This window comes from Echinops telfairi, unplaced genomic scaffold (genome assembly GCF_000313985.2).
Source record: "Echinops telfairi isolate 266 unplaced genomic scaffold, ASM31398v2 ScPeMD7_7427;HRSCAF=8465, whole genome shotgun sequence".
NCBI classification, from domain to species: Eukaryota; Metazoa; Chordata; class Mammalia; order Afrosoricida; family Tenrecidae; genus Echinops; species Echinops telfairi.
The window spans coordinates 4,320,408-4,328,079 of NW_022111327.1; the positions used below are offsets into that span (position 1 = coordinate 4,320,408).

Sequence of the window (7,672 nt, forward strand, 5' to 3'; positions counted from 1 at the left end):
CTGACAGGAGATCCGCCGCCCTGGGGAGCCCGTCTGGGCTCAGCCTTCCGCGGCGCCACCTCCCACCCCTACGAGTCCGTGTTCAGGGGGGACCCCGCGAGGGCCCACGCAACTCGCACGAGTACCCCGTCACGGCGCCCTCCGTCAAACTTCTCAGCACGCTCCCGCCGCCCTAGGCTTCCCGTCCGCTCGCTCCGCTACGGATCCCGCCTGCCCCCCCCACCGCCCCACTGGGGTTTTTTTCCGACACTTGCCCTCTCGCTCCTCTTTCGCGTACTGCCTCAAGAGATCTCTGACCCGGCTTCTCTGCAAAGCCCGCTCCTCCAGCAGGTTGCCTCCCCACTAGGGCTTAGGCGCCACCCCTTCACGTGTTCGAGTCCCGCGCCTCCTCCCTTCCCATTTCTTCTCTCCTTTCCCCCTTCCCCCAATTCCTCTCTCTTCTCCCGCCTTTCGCTCTCTCCCTCTTTCCCGACTCCCCCTTCCCTCAGTTAGTTCCCCTCATTTCTTCTGTTTCCTTGGCCACTTTTCTCCACCCCCTGCCCCCAGCCCACCATCCTTGTCACTTTCCTCAGTTTTAGGTCCCCTCGTTTCTTTCTCTTTTGCCGACCAACTTTCTGCTCAATTCAATTCACTTCACTTCACTGCCCCCCCCTTTTTACCTTCTTCCCTCAGCCCCAACCCTTTAGGTGATCTTGGTCTTTACCCTTTCAAGAGATGGGGTGATTAGATAGTCCCGTGCCCGAGGGGTGCTGGAGGAAAGGAGTTAGAACTTGGGGTTGGAAAGTTCTGTTCTCTCAGGAGAGAGTGCTTCCCTACCGCTGAGGTAGGGTGAGTGAGTGGATCTAAGGCGCGCGCGGCAGGTTGGTGTCTGGGGTCAAACCCCCAGTGTGTGAGACGTAGGGATGTGCCCGCTGGATAAGTGGTGGCCTTCTGTTCTTAGCAACTTGAAATACTTTGTAGGTGAAGGAATAAGTAACATAGGTGCCTGGAAATTTTAAAATAGTTCCTGTGTTCAGTTTTTCACACAAACTCAAGAAGATTGTGCTTTTAGTCTGCCGTCCTCACCCCTATTTTCCTTGGCTGAATCCACCGGCCCGTGATTTTGAAATGCAGCAGTATACACTGCCCCCTTGTGTTCCAGACACCGAGAATTGACTGTCTGAGTGCATTACCGAGTTTAGAAGGCTGAGAGACATTCCTGGGCCCCCCTCGTGGAATTTGTCTTGCTTGTGAGAGGAGGGTTCTATGGCCTGAGCTGTTGGCTTGTGTTGCAATCAGGGCTGGAACCATCTTCTTTCTATGGAGCTCCCTCCACTTCTCTGAGATTAAGCCAAAAGCACGGTTGAGTCCCCAGGACAGACTAGATCTGACCCTTTTGGGATTTCTGAGACTTTAAGACTTATGGGAGCAGAAAAACTCATCTTTCTCCCACGGATCGGCTGGTGGGTTTGAACCGACCGGGAGCGGCCGGCCACGGAAATCAACTCAATAGTAGGGAGATTTGAAGTTTTGGTGACCCCGCTAGGGATTAGGACACTTGGTTGCCGAGGGAGAGTTTGGTGGTTGGAACCCACCAGCTGCTCTTCAGGAGAAAGATGTGGCTGTCTGCTTCCCTAAAGGCTTACAGACTCAGAAACCCACAGGGACGGTGCTACAGTGTCCTCTAGGGTTGCTAAGAGTCAGCGTCAACTTGAGGGCACACGACCACCCATCACCACCACCGATCGGAAATGCCCTCCAAAGTGCTACAAGAGTCAGTACTGCCGATTAGGAGCAAGGTGAACATTTCTGTCCCCAGGGCCCTGTGAGTCTTATATGGGATTCCACAATTTGCAGAAATGGAGGTGGGCAGCACTCTGCTTGTCGTGGGTAGAAAACTGAAACAAGCTATGTCCCTGGCTTTTCACAAGATCCCAATATGAGAGATGAGAGAGGCTTTAGGGCCCCCTGATCAGACCCGCAGAACTTAGTTAGCCGCTCTGGGCACAGCAGACTACTGAGTATCCTCTATTTGTCCTCTCAAGGGCCAGTCCTATAGGAGTGTTGGTTTCTTTTTCTTTTCTGCTGGGTCTTCTCTCTCCTCCTCCTTCATCTTCTTCACAATATTGTATTCCTGGGTAAGAGCCAAAAGAGGTAGTAGAATATGAAGTTTCATATGCATTGTGCAGACTTATAGCCCAGCGAATTGTTTTTTAATTAAAGCCTTTGTGATTTTCTTCTTGTATAAAAATATTTTCTCTTAGACGCCAAGATAGCAGAATATATGCAAGACATAGATGTTTCCGGTGTCTTTTGAAGACTCCTGGGACCTTTGGCTTTCATGCTTTCCTGTGGCCTCTTATCGTCATGTATAACCTTGGGACAGAGCCCTTGGTTGCAATATTTCCGTCTTGGCATTTGGCACCATTCAACTCAAGATTTTGTCCCCTTGACATTTCTCTTGTTGTAGTCCTTGGTTGCAAACAGCATTGTTAATAAGTCAGCGCCGCTTTGCATACTATATCCAGACGGATCAAGAGCAAATATAATTTAGATACGGAAAAATCTAGATAGTTCCGAGATAGAGTTCAGCAAGCTGGCTGGTATTTGCATAAAAGTTCAGCTTGTATTGACATATAGCATACCTCTGGCTGGGCAGGGCCTCCTTGGCCCCCTCTATGGAACCTTGCTTTGCTGCTTTGCTTTGTGTTGGATGGAGAGATTCCAAGCAGCCAAACGTTCTTGCATAAACCCAGAGAGCAGAGGGAGGCCCCACTTCTAGACAGAGCTGGCGTCTTTCTGGGTGGAGCAGAAAGGGGATATAAGGCGTGCCTCATTCTCAGAGGGAGTCATTCAACAGGCACTTACTTTATATTTTGTACTGTGCCAGTTACAGTGCTAGTGGGAATTCAGAGTTAAATGGAACACAGACCTAGCCCCCAAAGACCTCATGGCCCAGCTGGAGCAACAGATAATTTAAAGAGGTAAAAAAATATATCAAGTGATCATCGAGGGAAGATGCCTTTGTGTGTGTGTGTGTGTGTGTGTGTGTATACATGTGCGCTCTTTCACACTCACACACGTAGTAGGGACATGTGGAAGGATTAGCTTTGGAAAGAGGGAAGGACCATCTAAGGAGAAAGACGAGGGGCAGGGTGGTGAGGACTTGTCAGTTCCTAACTACTAGAGAACACATAGAGATGGAGTGCAGAGTTGAGGCTGGGAAGGTATTTGAGGACGGGTCTCGCAGGCCCTTGTGTGAACTATTGAAGAAATATCCCCACTTCACAAGTTTGCCATGCACTTAGCAATGGTGAAGAAAAGCAGACTGGGTGTCATTTGGGAGTCCCTGAGCCGGGCCAGGCACTTTACGTATATGATCACATTAATCCCCACAACAACCAGATGTGGTAGGTATTAGGACTCTCGTGATGGGCTAGACCTGGAGCAAAGTTCAAAGAAGCTCTCAGGGTCATACAGCTAGTAAGTGACAGACGTCAGGCGTGGACCCACAACTTTCTGACTTCAAGCTTCTGCCTATAATCATCAGCTGACTTTTTGTAATGGATTCATCAGATATTTACAAAACATATCATCTGCTTTAAGAAGATTGCGTACGCAAAACCAAACCCAACAAAACAAATACAAACTGACAAGTATATTTAAAAAGACTTCATTTGCACTGTGAGCGACCAAGAAGGAAATGGATAAATCTAATATATTTGGTATTATAACGACTGATTATTTTTAAAATGTTATCAATTTATTGTTGGTGAGCGTATCAACAGCATAGCATACACCAGTAGTTCACCAGTGGTTGCATGTATGATTCCTTGAGATCAATTATGTGCTTCAAGTTTTGCAACCTCACGCTTTTGTTCTTAGTTGCTACAACCTTATTGAATTAAACTCACTGCCCTCGACGGTTCCTATTGAATCTTCTGTGTTACTGTTGTCAATTTAGCCCCCAGAACTCACTGCCACCACTTCGATTCCGACTCATAGTGGCCCTCGAAGACAGAGTAGAGCGGTTTTCCTTTCTTTATCTGCCACGTGGAAGCCTGCCGGGAACCGGACTTTGAAACGGCAAGTACGTCTGGAAGGCTGTGTTGTCCAAGGGCATTTCTGCTGGCTGTACACGGGTTTCCAGAACCCGGGGGAGCACACGACTCTTCCTAAAGTAGAAGGTGTTTTCGCCCGAGATGAAACGGACTTGTATTTAGGCAAGAGATGTGCTGATGTGTACAAAGCAGACTGACACGGACCCCTGGCGGCAAACCGAACAAAACCAGAGTCAGCCGGGGCAAGGTTACTCGCGCCCAAAGCCAAACAGTGGCGTGTTTCGGGCAGAATTCCGGAGCAACCTGCCTGCTAAGGCCATTGGATACAGAATCCGTGTGACGCCGTGCCCCGGAAGAATTTAAACTTATTGAAAAGTAAATAAATAAAATTGTGCATCTGTTACAGGGAGGGAAAAAAGACAGAGTAGAGCTTCCCCCAGGGGTTTTCAAGACTATACATCCTTACGGGAATAGAAAGCCCCATGTTTTCCCTAAGGAGCAGCTGCTGAGTTTGAACCATAGACCTTGTAGTTCATAGTCCAACATCCAACCCAGAGGCCCCAGTAGAGCAAAAATCATTTGTAGCTCATTATTGTTATTTCAGGTGTCAGCGATCAGTTACAAAGCCTATCTACATTACCTGCAACAAAACAAAGCAGGATTTGCACCTGCATCATCCTCACAAGTGCTGTTAATGTTTGAGCCCCTTGCTGCAGCTAACTGTGTCAGTCCATGTCCTTGACAGTCTTCCTTTTTTTTTCCTGTTGCCCTTTCATTTGACAAAGCATGGATGTCCTTTTCTAGGTATTGGTCTCTCCTGAGGACTTGAGATGGAGTCTCGCCACCCGTGCTTCCAAGGAGCACCCTGGCTGTACTTCTTCCGAGACAGATTTGTTTGTTCTTTTGGCAGTCCCTGGTACTTTCAATATTCTTCACCAGCACTGTGAGTCTAATGCCTCAACTCTTCTTCAGTTTTCCTTATTCATTATCTGACTTTCACATGCATATGAAGTGATTGAAAAGATCATGGCTTGGGCCACGCTCATTTTAGTCCTTAAAGTGACATCCTTGCTCTTTAATACATTGAGGAGGTCTTGTGCAGCAGATTCACCCCAAGCAATATGTTGTTTGAATTTTCCTTCTTTTTCCCCCCTCTATGTTTGATATGAACTTGTCTGTCACTAAAGACTTCAAATCCACTTCAGTTTTACTTTTCCTCCTTTTTCAGCCTCTCAGACCAATATTTAGATCTGAGGGGTGAGGAATCTGGAAGGTTTTTAAAGTTGTGAGCCTTCACTCTCTTTTTAAAATTTCGGCTTGATTTCTAAATATTTTTAAGGAAAAAATATTCTATGTAGTTGCATAACCCATCTCATCAAATACAATCAGTAATAGTATCCCATTAAACTGCCCATACATGTGTTTCTCCCCCCCATCTTTCCCCCCTCCCACAATAATTTCCTGTCCCTCCCCTGCTCCTGCCCCCCACCCCTGGCCTCCTCTTAGGCTTCACAGTCTTATTTTTTGGTGTGAAAACTACTTTTCTTTCTTTCCCCGTACAATAATGGCGTCATTGAATTTTTGTCTTTGTGAGATTGACTACATTTGCTAAGCATAATGCTCTCTAGGTTTTTTGTCCATGTCTTGTTACTGGATTTCTTTTCCCAGCTTGTTTGATCTTGGGACTGCTGCTTCCATGAGCGTTGATTGTGCATTTAAGTAAGATGAAATCCTTGACAACTTCAGTCCTTTATCCCTTCGTCATGAAGTTACCTATTGGTCTGATTGTGAGGATTTGGGTCTTCTTTACATTAAGTTATCGTCATCCTGATGGCTGCAGTCCTCGATCACCAAGTACTTCAAGTCCTTCTCACATTCAGCAAGCAAGTTTGTGCCATCTACATATTCCAGGTTGCTTGTAAACCTTTCTCCAATCCTTTTTCATGTAGTATAGTTTCTCAGATTATTTACTCAGCACACAGATTGAATAAATACGGGGAAAGGATACCTTAGAGCTCAGTATATAGAAACTCATAAGTTAAGAAAAAAAAGAGTAGTAGTATAAGCCCTGGTATAGTGGGTTATGAGTTGGTTGTTAACCATAAGGTCAGGAGTTCGAACTTACCAGCCGCTCCACAGAAGAAAGATCAGGCTATTTTCTCCCATAAAGATGTACAGTTTCAGAAACAAACAAACAAAAATGTGTGTGTGTGTGTGGGGGGGGTGCTGTTCTACTCTGTCCTGTAAGGTTGCTATGAGTCAGAATCTACTCAATGGCAGTGAGTTTGGTTTGGGTTTTGAATAATATAAGGTCCTTGTCCTTAACAGCCTCTATGTAGGTTTTCTTGGCTTTTTTCTTTAGACAACTTTAAAAAACTTTTTTTAAAAGTTTGATGTTTCATCCTTCTATTACAACCAAGAGTAGTTCTATTCAGAATTCACATATTTTTTCTATTAATGAAGTTAAAATAAATTGCCTTGTGGAAGGATATCCACTAAACTGTTCATCCTCGAGAGAAGGTGGAATTAAGAGTAAGTAGGGCAAAAGGAATAAATGGAGAGACTTTGTAGTTTATAATTTATAAAGGATTCACATGTTTTACTTACCGTATATTCTCGTGTATAAGCCGAGTTTTTCAGCACATTTTTGATGCAGTTTTTGTGGTAAAATTAGGTGCCTCGGCGGATATCCAGGTCGGCTTATACTCGAAATATATACAGTGTGTGTGTATAAAATAGCTTTATTTTGATATCACTTTGTGTTTATTCTGTAAGGAGGAAACTTGTCTGAGAAGGAAGTCTCAAATATTTTTCGTGAAAAATGATAGGAAAGTGGTAAGGCTGCACCCTATCAAAACTAGAAAACAGGTGAGACCTAGAAAAACAAGGTGGTCCTGTCCAGTTCCGGCTCCCACAGGTTTCATTTTATAAGAACATTGTAGAAAATCGATGCTAAGAAAGGTCTAAAGAAGTCTTTAAAAAAGAAGTCTTAGTAGTCACCTACAGGAGGGGGAGGCTCACCCTCAGGCACTTTCCTGGGGAAGCTCTTAAAGGAACTCAGGGGACATAGTCATGAGTCCTACCCCAACCAAGATGGTCAGAGGGCCCCAGAACCAATCCTGTAAAAGTTTCTCATTGGCAGCCATCTCATTATTTCAATCGTGGTCCTTTTCCAGCTTCTGTAGTCCTGCGTGTGACAGTGATGAATTGATCAGTTATCAGTCATGCTTTTGTGATGAATTTCTTTTGCTCTCTATTTTTACAATTAGCCAGATGGTCATGAATCCTTTGGAGGCTTTTATGACCTCATACTGATGGCTTCTATAAAACACTTCTGGGACCCCTAGTGGGTTATGCGTTGGGCTGCTAACTGCAGCATCAGCAGTTCAGAGCCACCAGCCACTCCACCAGAGAAAAATGTGGCATTCTACTCCCATGAAGATTTTGTGTTTCAGAAACCCTCAGAGGCAATTCTACTCTGTCCTATAGGGTCACTATGAACTGGAATTGACTCGATGGCAGTGGGTTTCAGTTTGGTATAACACTACTCTGGAGCTCTGGTGTCCTAGTGGCTGGGAGCCACAAGTTTGATGGTTCAAATCCATTAGCTGCTCTGAGGGAGAAAGATAAGG

General features: G+C 45.5%; 1 protein-coding gene across 1 annotated transcript in view; it reads right to left on the reverse strand.

Moving 5' to 3' along the window:
* The window catches only part of TSC22D3 (TSC22 domain family member 3), a 74,550-nt gene extending 73,761 nt beyond the window's left edge, over positions 1 to 789 (reverse strand). Inside the window, exon 1 of the mRNA XM_045298593.1 lies at positions 704 to 789. The gene's annotated coding sequence lies outside the window, so the exon portion shown is untranslated. The remainder of the gene's footprint in view (positions 1 to 703) is intronic.
* Between the last annotated feature and the right edge of the window lie 6,883 nt (positions 790 to 7,672).